The 19,555-nt window shown below is 40.4% G+C and overlaps 1 protein-coding gene across 1 annotated transcript in view; it reads left to right on the forward strand.

Annotated features, from left to right (window-relative positions):
- Positions 1–19,555, forward strand: part of LOC308221035 (cytochrome P450 2W1-like) — a 77,125-nt gene that overhangs the window by 27,976 nt on the left and 29,594 nt on the right.

The following is a 19,555-nucleotide window of genomic DNA, read 5'->3' on the forward strand; positions in this document are numbered from 1 at the left end:
TTCAAGCACTAAGATCAGGGAGAATTAGCAAGATTTTAATTGGAGGAAATAAAACGTAACTAATAAAAGGAGGGGTCCTGTGCTTATAGAAGGCCCTGCTTCTGCAATAGCTTTGTATGCTCCATTTAAAAAATGAAGTGGGAGTAGCAGGCAGCCCACAGGCAGCACTTCTCGCTTCGCTGAGACACAAAGTGGCTGTCAGAAAGATGTGCCTCATCTTTTTAGTTGAGTGGAGTTAATGAAGAGAGCATTAATGGGAGGGAGGAAAGTATGCAGTGTGGGGGGGCAGGACCGCTAATTGCACACTGCCCTTCCTGACGGCTGTAGGACCAGCACTGCAGCAACAGGGCTGGATTCAGAGTGATGCTTCGCACGAAGAGCAGTGCTAGACCAAAGCATGTGGCTGTCTTTGGTAGCACGGCCGATGTGAGCCCCTGTTGAGAGTCTTTGTAAACCTCCCTGCTGCTGGGCACAGCCTGCTGCAAGCTGACCAGTTCTTCCAGTTTTCCAGGTTTGTTATTTGAGTCTAAAAACAAATAATCCTTGATTCCTTGCCAGCCTCCAGAGAGGTCAAATTATCATTTTGTTGGAGGGCCATCCCAGAAATTGAGAGAGGCTTTTTTCCCCCATTTGTATAGGATGGCCACATGCAACAGCAGCTGATGCCAGGTATCAAGCTGCAGCCTCCAGCCGTATCGGAGGGTGCTGAAGGGTCTCCCTGTTGAGCTGGGTGACATTTGATAGACCAGGCTTTTCAGCTGCTTTCTATTTGAATGAGAGCAGAATGAGCAGGAACCAGGTTTTGTACTTCTGATAGAGGAGAAGCAGCCAAATGGCTCCTGTTGTTTTCCTCTCTTGCTTTCTGTTGACATGTGGGAAAAGGAAAAGGGGAGAAAAAAATGTCTTTGCTTCACCAATTTTTATCTCACCTTTTCCCTTGATGAGATAAGCTCAGGCAGTTTCCCAGCACAGTTCTGTCTAACCCTGCAATTGTGGCATGCCTGTGGAAATAGAAGAAGGTCTACTACAGTCAGATTCTCCAGCTGGCTGGGGAGCAGAGAGAAAGATCTGAAGATATAGAGGATTAAAAATAGGGAGCTAAAGTGAAGCAGAAAGATTATATAAGAAGGAAAAAAGAAAACGTGGAATAATGAAAAAAATCCAGAGTGGTACTGAACGGAAGAGGGAAAACCTGTAAAATTACTGCAGAGGAGTAGGGAAAAGCAGCACTGAGAAAGTATTAGTGATTAAATAAACTGCACAAGTCTCTTCCTTTTAATGATGACATGCCTTTTTTCTTTATGATGATAAGTGATGATTCAGGTTTAAAGCCAAGATTAGAATGTTCATTACTGTGATTCTTAGAAACCAAAAAATCATCTTTTTCTGAGCACTAAGTGCCTTCAAGTGAAAAGATGTTGCAATTCATGAAAATGGTAATTAGACTTAATTATAACCTAACTGACCTTCTGTGGTGTTAAAATGTTGGCAGAACTTGTTTGTCTTGGCAAGCCTCTCTCTCCTGGAATGCTTCTGTTCTTGTGTTTGGCTTAGAAAGTTCACTTCTATATGTATCTGCACATATGGTTTTCTCCATCACCCATCAAAGGGATAGACAGAGATCTGAAAAGATGTCACTGGTAGTATGTGGAATTACAAGATTTATATCAGCCAAGGTAGAAGTAATAGATAATCTTATCTGGATATTGCTGTGAATTACCTAAGCCTTGAGTTTTATTTATCATGTGTTTAAACTTTTAAAATATGCTGCTGGAGTATGTTTCTTTTCTTTCTGTGATGTTTTATATTATACTGGTAATAAGTGTCACCAAAATGTTTCCCATGCATTGTCTTTTCAGTTCAGATCTTATTTTCCCCATCCTTAATTTAAATTAAGTTTAGGTGAGATTCAGAGAATGTCAGAGATTTTTTTAAAGATGCTCATAAGAATAATGCAAAGCAAAGGCACATTACAGAAGCACAAAAATGAGAGACAGTCAGAATTTCCCATCGAGAGAGGAAACAGTCTGACTCTACAGAACACAAGGTGGGTTTTGCTGAGTGCAGTGGCAGTGCTGCTGAAAGCAGTGTACAGCCCAGGGCGGTTGTTTATCTGCTGTGTTTGCAGAATGGAAACAGATCCCAGTCCTCCATCAAACTTCATAACAAACAGTGCCAAGCATGGAAGGTTTTAAAGCTGGAACATTGTTCTTCTTTTCAAAGAATACAGAAATCTGAGGGGCGGTTGCTATAAGCATTTATTTTGATACTTTGATATTTTTAATACTATCTCTCTTCTCTATGTATATATATTATAAATTAAAATAGCATGTTTAAAGTATATCAGGTTTTTACTCCTGTTGGACCAGAGGCCATGTGGAGAAGCGTTAATAAATGGTGGCTTAGTGTTCACTCGGTGTTTGCATCCAAGAAGTTTCTGACTTTGTGAAAGAACCAGGAGAGGGTTGTGCTGGGCAGGAAAGAGGGCAGCAGCATTTGAGATTCGTGGCCAAACAGCTGAGATGACTGTGGCCCTTAAGGAAATCACAAGACGATTCATGCTACCACGTTTGAGGCCAAGTGACTCTACTGGGAGAGCTTCTGAGCAAATACAACCACACTTATTAATGCTGAAAAACAGTTTCTAAATTTAAAGTACATTGAGTGAGCTGGTGTCAGATTTAGTTTGCTTCGTTGATCCACAATGTTTTGAAGCTGTTTTTCCTCTCAGAGGGTAAGTATTTTTTAGCTGTGGTCAGTGGTGACTTGATGTTTGGTTCTGAACTTATTTAAGTAATTCTTATGCTGCTGGCCTTAATCTTTATTAATTTCAAACTTGTTGATGTTTCACCATCCATGTCTGAAGTTTTTAGATATTAAAAGTGATTGATGCACTAGAAATGTAAACATACACAGATCTTTTTTCCTCCCTCTAGAGACAGGCTCCTTGGGTTTGATAACAACTAACATTAGCGTTTAGTGTCATTTCTCCTTCCCCCACCCTCTGGGATGGAGAATGAGTTTTCTTCCTGATAGGGAGGTGCAGCATACATAAAAGCTCATCAGTTATCTCGAGCTTCCTAAAATATTGGAGAACTGCTCAAGTGATGAATCTCAATTAGCCTGTAGCGAAAAATAGTATGTGAACTTAAAGAAAAACCATTGTAATGAGACAATGATGTTACTAAATTCCCTTCAACTGCTGGGCCTTTAAGGTGTCTTGAAAGAACTGCTTTTCCTCAAAGATTAGGGGAATCTTGGTGGAGGCAAGTTTTGCTTTAATAATCATAGGGCTACTTTTTAAAGGTTCTGGGGCAGGCATTAACTATGGATGTAATTAATCTATTCATACAAGCTTTTAGTCATTTTGTCACATTCATTAGTTCCATAAGAAGCCTTTTGAATCCAGAGTCAGATACAGGATAAATTTGCATTTGGCGTTGTTCTGCGGCTGTTTTATATGACCTTGGGCAGGCGCTTGCTACTATCTGATTTCAAAGGCTTGCACTTTTCCTAATACTCTGGAGATCAGTGAATTTGTTTTAGCACTTCTCCAACTTTCTATATTGCTTGACTTTTAATTTCTACCAGGGCCTGACCTGCCTCTAAGTGGAATTCCTCTCCTTGACCTAAATCAATATGTCTGTAAAACTGAGTGTTTTCCAATTGATGTTAATAGTTGGACAGACCTTCCTTATTTTGAAGGAAGCCACTATCTCTGTTTGTGGCAAAGTAGTCTCATGTTATTAAGAGTGACTTACCTTATCATTATCCTACACTGTCTTGTGTAACTTCAGTACCCCATGGCATCTGATGAAGCCGCCTCAGTTTGTTTGCAGTTCCCTAGCAGCCCCGGCATTACTCACAAACTCTACAAAGCTCTCTGTTGCGATGCCCACACCTTTCCTATTTTTAGGGTGCTGGTATGCCAGCAGTTATTCTTGTGGGGGTAGGCGGAGATGGCATATTTGCTTCACAGATTTGATGCTGCTTAGGGCTATTCTGTGAGCACACTCAAGCATGCTACCTTCTGCAGAAGGCAAAACTTACTGTTAGGTATAGGAAGCAGAAAAATTGCTCTGCTGTGTTGGACCTGGGACTGAGCAAGGCTTTCTAAATCACTGTATTGCCCCACATTTTGTAAATAAGTTCTCCCCATCCTGCTGTTTGCATTCTTTACATGGCTTTATCAGTTTTCTCGATCTTGCTGCCCCTTTGGTGAAGCAGTACATCCATAATCCTTCATCTGTTGCTAGTTCTTCCATACACCGATGTGTTCTATTGTTCTTTGAACTCTTGCGTCTGTGAAAGTTCTGGAAATGCAAGACCTGGAAGCAAACATGCTGTTCTGCTGGAGCCACCTTCCAGCTTCACACAGGAGGGACTGAGAGTCTGTGATTCCTTCCTGTTCCCTGTCACTCTGGCTTTGATCTGTGGCTTACAACTTTGGATTCTTCTTTGAGCCATAGCACATTGAGATTTCACATTTAATTTGCTGCATACTAAAAACCTTTGGGTTTCTTTTCTCCCCTCAAACTATTACTCAGTTTTGTGTTAATGACAGTGTTGGCATAAACAGGCCAGCTATAGCAATAATAAATTTTTCACTGGCTGTAAAAGGGACAGTGCTTCTCATTGTACTTCAGCCTGGCTACAGCAAGTCAGATACCCTACTGTTTCAGAGCTGGCTTTACAATATACATTTCCAGATGTTATGTTCTCATTATCATCTCATTATTCAAACCATGCATTTAGGATTCTGTGAATGTCACGTTACACTCTCGGTAATAGCACCATACAGCTTTTGCCTGTTTAATCAAGATGTCTGATGGCAGCCAGACTTGATGATTTTCAGTCCCTATGATACACTCACTGGCTTCTGGATTCACTTTCCTGTATCTTGATAGCAAATGATACACAGAACTGTGTTGGAGCCATGCCAGTGATTTTCTAACCCCTTCATGACATCCCCAGGATGTCATATTGTTCAGGAATTGCTTTTAAACTGTTATTAACTTCTTGGTGGGTTAGCTGCTTTTTGTGGTTCTAATACAACAATTTCACTGCTTTGCAAGAAGCAAGTTAACATCTTAATTTAGTAAGTGCATGCAGATTACTGTTCCTTATGTATATCTCATCTCTTTTCCACCTATAAATACAGCTATCCAGACTGAGTGATCCCGGTTTTGCCTGATGACGGCTCACCTAAAAAAGGAATGCAACATTTTCAGTCTGCAGCTCTTCCCTTCGAGTCCAACTTTGCAGTGCAGGTGGTTAAAGAGATGCTGACACTGAACGGAGGAAAGTGCCTGCATAGCACAGTGCTGTGAAGAAATACCAGCTCGGGTCTGGAAGCTGAATAACCAGGTTAAAACCCAGATGAGCCTGAATTAAGAAGTCATGGCTCGTTGCAAATGAGCTCAGGCACAGCATGGTGGTGGTTTTAAGTTGTACCACTTCCAGTGCCAGAGCGGGCACCAAGGCTTCTTCAGCTGTTACTGAAGATAAACTTGTCAGTTAAAGCTAATGCTGACAAATAGTGTTGTTTACTATGTAATTGTAAAACCAGCAACCAAAAGTCAGAACAAAAACCAACTTTAAGTAGCTTGGAGCCAATCTTAGCTATTTTTACCGAGAGCTTCTGGGAAGAAAATGAACCGTAGGAATATATTCTGGGTATCAGTAATACTTTTACTGGAAATGCTCCAGATGGCCAGAATTGCTCTTTTAATATCATTTCAGTCACTTCAGGCAAGTCATCTCCATACTGGTGTATCTGGATGTATTTTGCCATTTCTAGCTTGCTGGGTAAGCAGCTCTGGTTTCTAGAGATAAAACATTCTGAAATACCAAGGTCTAAGACTTTAAAACTTAGTTGCATGTGGAAGTTCTCAGATGCTGCAGATATATCTGTGGTATTTTCAACTCATTGAGAAATAGGAAGTTTTAGAAACATCAGTGATTGCATGATTTTCCAGCTAAATTAGTAAATGCTAATGATGCAACTCATTCAGCTGAGCTTTGGAAGAGCAGCTGGACTAGCATTACTTTCCCTGAACCAAATCTCTTACAGCTTAGATATTCATATTCTGGATAAACTCTTTTCTGTGGGGAATGGTTTTGGAGTAGCTTGCTTAGCCCTAACATATGACTTTAGAGGAGAAAGCAAAGGAAGCTCATGTCCATACTTAATTTTCCTCCATCAGATTCAGGAGCTGTTCTGTCTCCCTAAATCTGCTCATTGTCCTACTTACCTTATGGCAGAGGAAAGAGATTTCTTCTTGTAATTTCCATAACCATAAGTGGTCACTAAATTTAACAAAAAGGGAGAAATAGATTAGGAAACACTAATCCTGCTTTATGGCTCCAAATCAAATAATTTGTCTTTCTAAATCTTTGCATAATTTTATGGCAGGTCACAAGGACACAGCTCAAAGCATATTTCAGGAGAAGCTGCGGAGTGATTTACTTTGAAACCTTCCATCTCTTTGTGCTTCTACCATTTTTTCAGTGTGAAACAAAGCTGTCAAAATATTTACTTGGGCATTTTGTTCAGACATTCTCAGGGGGAAATAATGTAGTTAATAGCGTCATTAACATGAAGTCACAAGTGGTTTTTTGTCTGACATCTATCATTTACAGGATCAGCTGAAAAAGATATCCTTGAATAAGCAGCCCCATTTTTAAAGGGGTTTTTATTTTTTTGCTTTTAAAAGTTATTTTCTCTATCTTCTCCCTGTCATAGTAATGGTAATTTGCTTTTCCATAGTCCCTTTCCTGATAGCATATCATGACTGTGTTTTGTTAAAATAAATGAAAAATATTTTGACAGTAATGTATTCACTCTTGTTATGACAGCTTTTGAGAAATTGTTACATTACCCCATTTTTCAGATAGGTAAATTAAACAGCGATGAAGTCTGTGACTCACCAAAGTCCTTGTACTATCTGAGGGTCTCCTGTCAAACAAGTGACTCAAGGGAAACTAGGCATAACTTTCTTCTCATCTGAGCACAGGCTCTGTTTTTTTTGGCCCTACACCAACGTCTGGTCCCAACAGACCTGTAGGATTTTCTCAATTCCTTATTCTGAAAGAGGAGTTTGCATGGGTTTTTTTCTGTAGTGGCATCTCAAGGCATTCCTAAAGGCCATTAGCAACTATACCAATCTCTGGGTGGACACACAATGTGTGGACTAATATTCCAAACCCTTCTGTGATGGGGGTCTCCTTGCAGTTGTGATCCTTTGTAGTATTGCTGCAAATGACAAAAGCAGCTTTATTCCACTTTATTGCTGCTGATAAAACTAGGAGCAACATTTCCTGAGTTAGCCAGCTGGAGGTTGCAGACAGCACTTTTATTCGCCATCACGTATGTAAGAATTTTCTCCTGCATATAATGATGTATCAGATCAGATTGGTGGCTCTTAAGCTGACTTGTTCTCATTGGCCCAAGGAGGCTTCCCATGCATTCCTGGTGAACGGATTTTTTCCAAAGGTTAGTTTGCCTTTCTATTTATAATTTTTGCAGTAGGATGTTTGAGTTTCCTCATTTTCACATATATGTTGCTGCAGCTATAAATTGCATTGGCGGTAATTAACTGTTGTGCTGTAAAGTGCTTCCTCAGTTAGGAAAAACTAGATTATGCGTGTGAAGTCCATAAATATTGGGGTAAAAATAGTTAAGGTTTCTTTGCCTGATTCTCTTTCCTGTAAAATAACGTCTTTATTTCCAAACCTAGTTAAGAAAATTTAATGCATCCTCTCTTAATGACTCTCATTTCCAGTAAAATAATATTTAGTATAAATGAATTTTCTTAACAGTTTATTAAATGTAGCCATTAGATATTTCTCACTGAGATCCAGCTTACATCTGTCCATAGTATTATACAAAAGAGATTGCATCTAATTGAATGATTATGCAGCTTTAATAAATTATTTCATCTGAAATGACTTTCAGAAGCCTTGTGAGATGTATTAGGGAAATTCAGAAGCAGAAGTCTTTAATAACAGGCCAGTCTCCCTCAGCTGTATCCTGACAGTAACTAGACACCTTCATTGCTCACTGAAGCTCTGAGTGCTCAACACTTCACACAATCACTGTGACCTTTTCCGTTTGTCTTGAGGAAATCTCATGCACTATTCAGGTCGGCTAAAACCAGAATAATTAAAATTGCCCATATCACATTTAAATGTTACAACAAAGTAGCTCTTGATATTTTTAAACTAAAAGCAGACTGCAGGGATTATTTACTTTATTTTAGTTGAAATTCTGTATGCAGTTGGGGCTTTATTGAAGGTGCACGAGGCATAGCTTCTTCCAGCCTCTGACGTCTGCTTTCTCCTGGCTCTCCAAACTCCTTGCCTAGCACCTGGCTCCGAGCCTAGGCATCCCATCCTTAACCCATCTTCTGGGTTTGAGAAAAGGTGTTCTGTACTCACCCATCTTCTTGCATTCAAGCTGTGTTCTTGACATGGCAGAAATGCAAACCAGAAGGTTTTATGTTTTCCCTGTGTCATAAAATTTACATCTAGGAGAAATAACACTGCTGCTCACTTCCTCAAACACATTCAAGCTATTCATCCAGTGCCCAAATACTCACAATAGTGGCGAGTAGTTTCGTAGCTCTGGGGAATCATTAAGTCTAGTCAGCCAAAGCCAAAATTAAAGTTTAAAATGCAGTTGGCAATGATTATTAATCAGTTAGCTCCAGGGAGCTGTCAGGGCTTCCAAGCCAGAGTTAGAATAACCAGCAATAGTTTTGAAATAATAAAACTGGATCCTTAATAAAACTTGTCTCCTGCTTCACACGTTTATTAATATGATGATACCCGAAAAGGTACCAGTAATTACTTTTATATGAATAAAATTGAATTGGAATGAGAGCCATCTGCAGGAAGCAGTAATTGGCAGATCAGCCTCTTTAAGCATAGATTACTTAAAATCATAGTAGTGCAACGCACATCACAGGATATTAGAAGAGGAGAATCTGATACTGTCCTGAATACTGTACTGCAGCAGCAGATTTTATTATGCTGTGAGAGATACCTGACATAGCAGCTAAATCAAGAAAATGTGAGTGGGCTGTCAGCTGCTGTACACTTTTAGGTTGATCTTGATATATTCATTGGCTTTTGTCCCTTTTTAGAACTCTTCTGCAGAAAGAATAAATCATTCTGTAAGGTTACAATTTAGGTGATTCCAGTGGCTCAGGGTCTGCAACACTCCTTCTGCCTCTGCCATACTTCCTAATGATGCAGGCATTTGGTGTCCAAATTGGGATGTAAAAAATTACAAGGGTGGTTGATGAGTCAGGTTTTTTTGTTTGAAAGCTTCCATACATGTTCTTGCTGTTGGTCCAGAATAACCCCAAATCCTCTCAGATGCACTGTAAAAGCTGTGTGATGGGTTATTTGAAGAGGGCTGTGTGGGACTTCCTATAACAATGATGAGCTATATCTAATTAGCCAGTGCATTTAGGGCTGGCATCCAAATTAATAAATACTTGTTGTTCAATACTGTCCTAAGAGAACACAGTTAAATAAAGGGCCTAGGTGTAAGAGTTTGACAATCCAGGATGTCTTCTCTATGCCTATAGAACATCATCACCAGAGTGAGCCAGCGCTGTGCAACAGGTACAAGGCCAGTCCTGCAGCAAGCCCTGTTGGGAAGTCTGCAGGAACAGGATTTGAATCTTGTGGGGAGGAAAGGAGGCCAGTTGGGCTCCCTGCAGCTGAGACCAGATATCCTGGATGCTGAGAGTCAGAAAGGAGTGTGCATGGTGCTAGGACTTAGCGCAGGTAGCATTTGGTACACAAGGAACTTGTTAGTGTAATGAGAGAGCATTGCTTTTTCATATTATAGTCAAATGCTACTCTGGAGTTTGGAACTGCAGAAGAACACGTCTGATCCTGTTGGCTGTGGAAGCCCATTACGTCTTTCCAAAGGTAAAAACAGCACAGAAACAGCCAACCTGGAGTTAACAACACCTGGTTATAAAAAGCAATGCATTTTCAGCAGTGTTGCTGATCAGAGGCCCAGCTGGATTAGACACCTTCACAGGGTGCCAGCCTCATTATGTAGCTTCAGGGCTTCTTGACATAGCCCATGCATAATAACTGAGTAACACAAACTTTCAACACAGTATACTGAGCAATAAATCGACACTTTGGCGTCCTGGCTGGTTCAAAGCAAAATTGATCAAGCCAGCATCTTCAGTATTCAGTCCTTCTCCAAGGGGTCATTTCTTCATCCTTCCTCAAAAACTTTCACTCATAAATAAAGGTAGTTTCTCATCCAGCATTTTCTTCAGCACTAATATATGGAAAACCATAATACTTTTCATAGATTTTTGGTGTTTTCTTATTAAAAGCTGAAAGTTAGTTTTGTTTTGTTTGTCGGGTTTTTTTAATCATTGCTAGCTTTGAGATAGGCCTTAAAATTATTCTGACTTTTTAATCATGTTAGTAAATATTTGACTTCTGATAGCAACTTTTTGTCACTTGTCTAATTCTTCTTTCATTACCACTGTAATATTCTCAGTATAGCTGGTATAGGTATGAGCCAGCACTGCTGAAACTACAGAATTTTTTGTATAGACACCCAGAACAAGATTAGGGTATATTAATGCCTCACTAGCTGTATGCACATGACTAGGTATTACTGTAGTAGTTTTGTGGCACTGAGCAATAGAATTGAATCTTCGAGATCTGTCTTGAAAAGACTTGCATTGCTTATCCCAGTGAGTTTCTCCAGCTGAGAACCATCCCAGAACCTAGTCTTATCTCAGCAAGATGGAATCATAGAGTCACAAGCAGTGATTTCAGCTTGATTTCAATATATCTGCCCTTCAGATCTTTCCTTTGAAATGCAGAAATGTCCTTAATTGATTAATCTGTTATTCTTTTATTCTTTGAGATGCTGGGAAAGGGGAGGGGACAGAACTTCCCCTTTTTTTTAGTTTTTTAAACCTTTTTTGGTTTTTAAAGTAGATTTAAAATAAAAAGCAATGAAACTGAGCTACTGGTTGCAGCTCAGCTTGAATCCATGCCTTGGCGGGAGTATTCTGTACGACAGTTGGACGTTAATGTGGTAAGGCAGAAGAGAAGTGACCATATTTGTTTTTTCTGGATCTGGTAGCATATCCCTCATCTGATCATCAGAAAGCAGTTATATAAATGGATTGTTGCCAACTTTTTACTTGCAGCTGGCTTCTGACATGATTTTCATACAGACTATGGGACCCTCTTTATCTCCTCGTACCACCCAGGATGTTCTTCATGGGAGGGAGGCACAACAGTTGTTTTCATATTCCCTTTTCCTTATTTCTGGTCTGGGCATCAGTGTGACCAGAATTAAGTGCAAGAAAAGATGGACATCTGGAGAGGAGATGGGACTTCAGCACAAGATAGCATTTAGTTGTATATTCCTTTCAGGAACAGAACACATTGGCTGGGAAAAGCTCAAACTCTATTTTCTATTATTCTTCTGTGATAATTCAACGCTGGCCTTGTCTTCTTTTTATGAATGTATGTAAAATAAAAAGCATGTTTAGCTTAATAATGCAGTCATATTAGCGGTGGGCTTTCACGCCTACTGCTGACCTTTTTGTTATTACTGAAAACAACAGAAAGTTCTTAGCATATTATTACTGCTATAAATATGTTTTCAGCTGAAAATGTAATTTTGCTGCAGGCAGGCTAATGCAGATACCAGCAACTAAATGACTGTATTAGAAAAAGAATTAAAATAATAAATTAAAGGTTTTTTTCCCAGTGGAACACTCTTGGCATATGCAGGTAGGTTGGTGTCTATGGCAAGGTGAATCACAGTAAGACACCCTACATGTGTTGTACCATATAAGAGACATGAGCTGTACTGATGACCTGCTGTATGATTTTGAGGCATCGTTGCAGTTTTCTGGGTCATCTTGCCATTCTCTTATCATCTGTCTCATCTGTTTATACTCGAAGCTCTTCAAGGGGATGTCTCATGTTGCGTTTGAACAGTGCCTGCAGTGGGGGAGGAAGGGGATTTCTAGCTTGGCTGAAGCTTCAGGATGCAAACATAATATAAAACGTTACAAATAATGGCAAGTGATAAAAGTACATACAATAAAAGATACGCTGTGATAAACATTTTATGTAGATTTAATCAAAGCTTTGCTTTAAGGCACAAAGACCCTTTCGCTTTGCCTTATAAACACTTTATAAGAAAATTCTGTGTAGTTTGCTGTACAGATACAATCTGTCCTTATATTGGACATCAGGACAAAAATGGGACACTAAAAAGCAAGTTTATTTTTTCCTGCATGTGTGATTCCTAATTTTAAATAAAAGAGGAAAAAAAAGCTTCTTCCCTTCGCCTTTTCACAAGTCTTTAGTCATTATGCTGTGTCTAAACCAGATGGATGAATATATTAAAAATTGTTTTTAAACCACAGATTGAGAAATAGTGCCAGGATTTTCAACCAAAAATGTGGCACTGATTCTAAAATCTGTTGACAATTTTAGAAAGTTTTTTTTCTGGCAAAAGAGCTCCATTAGTGTCTCCTCTTCCAGGAAAATAAGGAAAACCTCTATCTGAGTCATAATTTAATTAGCTTCTAAACTGGATTTGAGAATATCAGTGTAAATATGTTAACTTTCCCCAGAAATTGAAATTGGCAGATAAACAGAGTCATCCATAACACAAGAAAAACACAGTTAAAAATAAAGGCTATGAGTCCCTTTAATCTTTATGTTGAGTTCTGCCACAGATGAGTGTGTCTAAGATTTTAACTACAGCCATTCAGGTCAAGTCATTGAAAATCTACTTAGAGTTTAAATTTTGGATTTTTTTTCCAAACAAAGAACATGAGCATCATGGAATTCGATTTCCTCTTATGTTGCATTGAGCACTGAAGCACACTGCAAGGCAGCTTGCTGGGCATGCAAGTGTTGGCAAAGACAGACATTCAAAAACTATCCTCCTAAAAGTAAATTGATTTTAAATGCCCCTGAGAGAAAAAGAAGAAATTCTGAATACCCCCAAGAAAAATAAACACTTTTTACATTTCCCTTTAAATAATTGCATGTGTTATAACTGGACAAAAAATTATTATTCCTACTTCACTATATGCGCTGTAGGGCGTATATAAAACTTCCATGCACATCCATATTTTTTTAATATATATCCGTATAAAACCCCTTCCATAAAATGGCTCTTCTCCTGCACGAATGAGCTTGCGCCAAATTTCTGCTCCCTCTATGCTGCTTCCAGCAGTTCCAGGGAGGCTCTTTGAGGTGCTGGGTTCCTCTGCTCACCTGTAGGCCATATGTGATGTTACACTCAGGGCTGCGCTGACTTGATAACAGCATTCAGAGCTTCCAGATTTGGGCCTTATAAAGCCAGTGAGCTTGCTGAAATCATAGCCCTCAGAGCAGCCTTCCAGTATCTGAAGGGGGCCTATAAGGGTGCGGGGGAGGGATTCTTCATTAGGGACTGTAGTGACAGGACAAGGGGTAACGGGTTCAAACTTAAACAGGGGAAGTTTAGATTGGATATAAGGAAGAAGTTCTTTACTGTTAGGGTGCTGAGGCACTGGAATGGGTTGCCCAGGGAAGCTGTGAATGCTCCATCCCTGGTGGTGTTCAAGGCCAGGTTGGACAGGGCCTTGGGTGCCATGGTTTAGTGTGAGGTGTCCCTGCCCATGGCAGAGGGGTTGGAACTGGACGATCTTAAGGTCCTTTCCAACCCTAACTATTCTGTGATTCTATAAATGCACCTCAAACATAAATGCAGTATTTTAAAGCTGTTGCTATTGTACGAATTGCATTGTGAAATATTACAGCAAACCACTTGAGCGCCAAGTGTTTAAGCAAGGCTTTAAATCTCTTTAAAGGAATTTTTTCGTGCATGGTTGTACTTTATTGAGGAAGCACCTGCTGTCCACATTTTATGGATAGGGAGTGAGTGCAGCAATGAACCTTTTGCCCTGTTCGCAGAGAGCTTCAGGAGTAACGTATTCAACTTGATGCCTCGATCGTGTACCGTAAGTTCTGTTCAGTCTTTCTTGTGGGGTATGTGGGATCACAACATAGGTGATCCTTAAAGATGGGTTTCATGGTGATGAAAAACTGAGTGTATCTAAACAGAAAAGTACCCAGATAAATGAGGTGTGAGCAGGGGCGGCCATGAGGGGTGAGGGGAGATCGTGAGGTGTGAGCAGGGGTGGCCATGGAGGGCGAGAGGAGATCGTGAGGTGTGAGCAGGGGCGGCCATGAGGGGTGAGGGGAGATCGTGAGGTGTGAGCAGGGGTGGCCATGGAGGGCGAGAGGAGATCATGAGGTGTGAGCAGGGGTGGCCATGGAGGGTGAGAGGAGATCGTGAGGTGTGAGCAGGGGTGGCCATGGAGGGTGAGGGGAGATCATGAGGTGTGAGCAGGGGTGGCCATGGAGAGTGAGGGGAGATCGTGAGGTGTGAGCAGGGGTGGCCATGGAGGGCGAGAGGAGATCGTGAGGTGTGAGCAGGGGTGGCCATGGAGGGTGAGAGGAGATCGTGAGGTGTGAGCAGGGGTGGCCGTGAGAGAAGATCATGACGGGGGAGGTGGGGTGGTCAAGAAGGGAAATCAGGGGTGGCGTTGAGAGGTGAGGGGACAGGGGAGGCAGCCATGAGGAATGAGGGGGGGTTGTGAGGGGAGAGCAGGGGCAGCCATCAGGGGTGAAGGGACAGGAGAAGCAGCCATGAGGGATGAGGGGAGATTGAGAGGGGACAGGAGGGGTGGCCATGAGAGGCGAGGGGAGAGCCAGGGCAGCCATGAGGGGGAAGATCATGAGGGGAGAGGTGGGGTGGTCATGAAGGGAGATCATGAGGGGACAGGAGGAATGGCCATAAGGGAAAATCATGAGGTGAGATTAGGGGCAGCCATGGGCCATAAGGGGTGGCCATGAGGGGAGATCTTGAGGGGAGATGAAGGGTGACCATGAGGGTTAGGGATGGCAGCTATACAGTGTGGGGCCGCTGTGAGTGGGCAGATGAGGGGTGGCTGTGACAGGAGATCATGAGGGGCAGCCATTGGGGGAAATCAGTTTGCCCTTAGTGACATGGTTTAGTGGTGGGCTTTACAGTCCTGGGCTTGATGATCTTAAAGGTCTTTTTCAAGTTGATTCCATGTTTCTGTGATTCTAATGTGACAATTTTTGTATAGTAGTGCAGGGTGCTGCTTTTAATGTTTTCAATAGGTCTTTTCAGTGTAGCCTTGAGTGTGGTGCAATGGACCAGATCCATTGCTCTGTCCCTCCTTTGAGACTCAGTGAAGCTTGAGAGAATAAGTCACAAGGGTCCTTATGGGTAAATCACAGGAAAGCAAGAGGAGGCAGCACCATGACCTGGTTCTCACAGCTGGAGAAACCTTTCAGGTTAATTCCCTGATGCTGAGTGTGGGCTGTATGCTGGAGAGATCTAAATTTGGGGGCCGTCTGCTTTACCTTGGATAGATACCCATGCTGGACTGCCAGTGGCACCAAATTGGAGCAGCAGATGTAGGTGAATGTAGGTGTCCTTGCATTTGGCACGCAGCAGTGCTCTTGTGTCTTCTGGAAGGTTTTCAGCAGTCACGTATCTGTCTGTCTCTCTGGTCTCTCAAGACTTGTCGCCTACCCAATAATCTTTTCAAGTTGAATGAGTAAAATGGTTGGTTCTCAGCACAGTGTTTTTATACACATAGATTATTGAATAACTGTGACAGCTTTGCAGGGTTTTGTGCTGGCCAGTAATGTGAGTAGATGCTTTGTGTTGTCTTCCTGAATGTAATTTGTAACAATAATGTTTGTCTCTTACTGTGTTTCTGGAACCAATTTGCCTACTTTCCCTTTCCTTTCTCTTTCTACTAGGACATCCAGAGAGCGCTCTGCCCTGCACACTACCAGTTGTCTTCTGTTTGCCTACTTATGCTGCCTGCATTTCCATGTTTTGGGAACAGATTTGTGTGAGGTTACTTTAATGTAGAGACTAAAAGTCATTTATGAGCTAAACCAATGAGAATCTTGGGCAGCTTTTCCACATGAGTCTCTCATGCTAAAAGCCAGACTCCCAAATGTAAAATTCCCTAAGCCGCTTGATTCATTTGATTCATTTCCTCCGTATCTTCAATTTCAAAGCCATTTCGGAAGATCATTTTCACAAACATTGAAGTTCTCTTTAACTAAAGTCAACCAATGTGTTTTTTCAATGAGCTGGAGCTTGTAAGAAAGATTCAGACATTAACTGTGTAAAGAAGGCAATTAGTGTTTGAATAATATATTGAAAATTAGCCCAAGGCGTACTGGAAAAATACATGTTTTACACATGTATATTTTTGATCCAATTCCATAGTTTATATTAGATCTGGACATAGACGCTTCTAAAAGCTACCAAATTAATTCAAACTGTGGAAAAAGTTGTGATTGTCCATAAAAAGGTTTTTTTAAACTGTAATGTAGTTGGTATATTTAATCACTCAAAGGAAAAGCCTTTTCTACTGCTGTAGTATGTCAAGGAAGCTTATCTGCATATAAACAGCAAAATGAGACCTGTCTCGTGTTACAGAGCTTCAACTTCTGTAGTTTAAAAGTTGAACATTTCTAAAAATGTACTAATGATGTCATTCTGATAAACAAGATACCCCTCTCACCCTGTCATGGAGCGATACTTTCCATAGGTTTTAAAGCTGTCATAGTCATAGGGATCAGTGGAAAACTTTTAATAACTGCTGGGGGCCCGATTACAGGGAGCAACCTCAGGTTATCTCTCTTAAAGACTGTGTGTCCATTATCATGAGTGTTTTGCCCACAGTTTGATAGGAATTATGGTCAAGAGAAGGACCATTTTCCTGAAGGGGGAGAAACAGGAATTGATGCAACCATGGATAAAGTACCAGTAAAAACGTGCTTTCTGCAGTTTAAGAATTTCTTACTTGTATCAGTTATTATGGTGTATATAGAGCAAAACCTTTCAGGAAGACTAGCTGAAACTTTTATTTGTTCCTACAAGAACAGAGTGAAAGTCTGTTCACTTCTGTAAACAGAAGACAGAAGTTTCTTCTTCTTCTAGAGTGAAAGTCAATGGGGGGTCTTAGATGCAGAAGTGTAACGGCTTGCCTTAACATTTAGGAGAGAGCATATGGTTTTGGTAATAGGCTAATAAGAGCAATTAACCTTACAGTGCAGTCTTTTGTTGGTCTCAGTTGTTTATAAACTAGGTAATAAAGATATTTTAACATCCTGTAGCTTTATAGGAGATTAGTCAAATCAGGCTGTATTTTTCAAGTTGATGTCTAACAGTCCTCAGGTGATACTGTAAGTGATAGAAACATCAAACTAGCAGAGAATAAAATATTCAGAGTACTACGTGGTGTGTCTAGCCAACAAATATAATCACAAACACGTAAAGAAATAAAAACGTGTTAAAGGCTTTCATTAGAAGGAGGATTGTTTTCACAGGATGCAGTCACAGATCTGTCATTCAACTTGTTCTTGTCACCTTGCAGAGATTAAAATGTAAACTGTTTCCAGGTTTATTTAACATAAAAACTGATTTTAAACTTACCTTCTTCTTTGTGTGTGCAAATAGACAGCATTTCTTATAACATCTTCCATGTAGTTATTCAGAAGGATGAACGTAATAAAAGAATGGGTTTCTTTCAACAACAAGCACCATCATTGTCTTTTGGGGTGTTTTTTGAAGGACTTAATAGTCTTGCTGCATTACTTCCTGCAGAAGTTCCAGTTTCTCAGTTAGGAGCTACTGTGTTTGCTTGCCCCAGAAACTGCACCCACAAGAAAAGCCCTTTTTACTTCATTCTCCGTCAGCTCCTTGCATTACAGGTGGTGTATTTTGACAGTCATTGTTCAGTTGGGCATCTTGCTGCAAAGCCAGGTGACACCAAGGGTTGAATGATCTTTCTTTTGCACGTACTTTGGTTTCTAGGTTGGTGGTGGTGAAAGAATGACATTTTCCCCATAATAATATTTTTTATCTGGTTCTGTAACTTTTGGCAGTTCAGCTTTTGGGCTCCTGCTTTCGTGCAATATTTGTTTTGCAAACTTTTGCCCATTTACTGCAATGTCCCAAAGGAGACTTCTGAATCAGTTCATTTGTGGATTTAATTTGACTATGATATATTGTGTTTATTAGTGTTTTGTTTATCCTTCCTGTTATGTGTCTGAGTTTTACCTTATATTCTGGTTACAGACATTTTTATTCAATTTAGCTGGTCATAACCCTAATGACTTGTTGCTGCTTTTTCTTTATCCTGAATTTGAAAGTCAAGACAGCAATTCTTTTCTTTGGGCTTTCTGCAGAGACTTCCATGAAACCCTTCTGCACAAATTTGTGGTCTGGTTTTCCTTCTTTCATAGACTTGACTGAAAAATGTATTTCCTGGTGCAGCATTCACCAAATATGAGGACTTTTGCTTTACTAGACTTGGAAGTATTTAAACAATACTAATTCGTATACCCAGCTGGCTTTTCAATTGATTTCTGTGCTCTCTGTTGCTGTGTAAAACAAGCTGGAACATTAAAGGCATCATTCTTGCTACCTCTGGAGACTTGTTTTTTAGAGAAAAATCAAATAAGTGTAAAATTTTCTGGTTTTTCTCCTCATAGATTTTCTTCTGGATCTTTAAATGATATTTCAGTGTACTGACAGATTTTACACATATTAAGATGCTAATTTTCAAGCACATTCTTTTAAAAAAGCAGTCTTTATAGTGAGATTTGCTAGCTTGCTCTTTGTTTATAGAAATAAAGGTCTCTTTCATTACCTCAAACAGATTATACCAGCTTTAAATCATATTCAAGATGGACGTAAATGTGACATTTTAACCCGGTTAAAACTGCATATTTCAAATGTGTTTGCTAAATAGTCCAAGAATGTCTGCAGATTTTAATCATTTGGTTTATCCACTCAATTTAACATATTGAAGCAGCCTGAAGTTTTGAGCTATGTATTAGAATTCCTGGAGAGAGTGAGACCCAAAAAGCATTTTCCTTTCCTGTAAACACCAATATTGAAGTCACACTTCTGGACAAATCCCAGCCTTAAAACATATGCTCCTGAAGAATGTATTTTCTCTGCTCTAGAACAGTCATCTGTGAGGGGCTTCAGTCTTTGTTGAGGTGACTGTGTAGCATGAGTCTCTCTTTCCAGTCCTGTAGAGGCTGCTTATTTTCATGTCAATTTATTGTGAAATACCAGCTTACTGGAACCCAATCTTGATTCCTTGTCCTCTCCATGTCCCTACGTACTCAGGTAGCCCTGCAGCTGGGGTAAGGATTTGATTGTTGTGGATCAAATGAGGGCAGTGACCTCTCATAAAGGACTGGTCAAAGCTGAGGAGTGGGAATTGATTTTTAACTTCAAGAAATCAGTGCTTTCTGATGAAAATTTATAACACTTTTGGCCATGATGTCTTCCTATGATCTTTTCATTTCTTCCACGGAAGCCAGGTAGCCATCTGTTGTGTTCTTTTTGCCACTCACGCAACATGCATGCTAGTATCCGTTTCACAGAGTGTCATAAACTCTATGTTGCACT

Source organism: Psittacula echo (assembly GCF_963264785.1).
Source record: "Psittacula echo genome assembly, chromosome: 5".
NCBI classification, from domain to species: Eukaryota; Metazoa; Chordata; class Aves; order Psittaciformes; family Psittacidae; genus Psittacula; species Psittacula echo.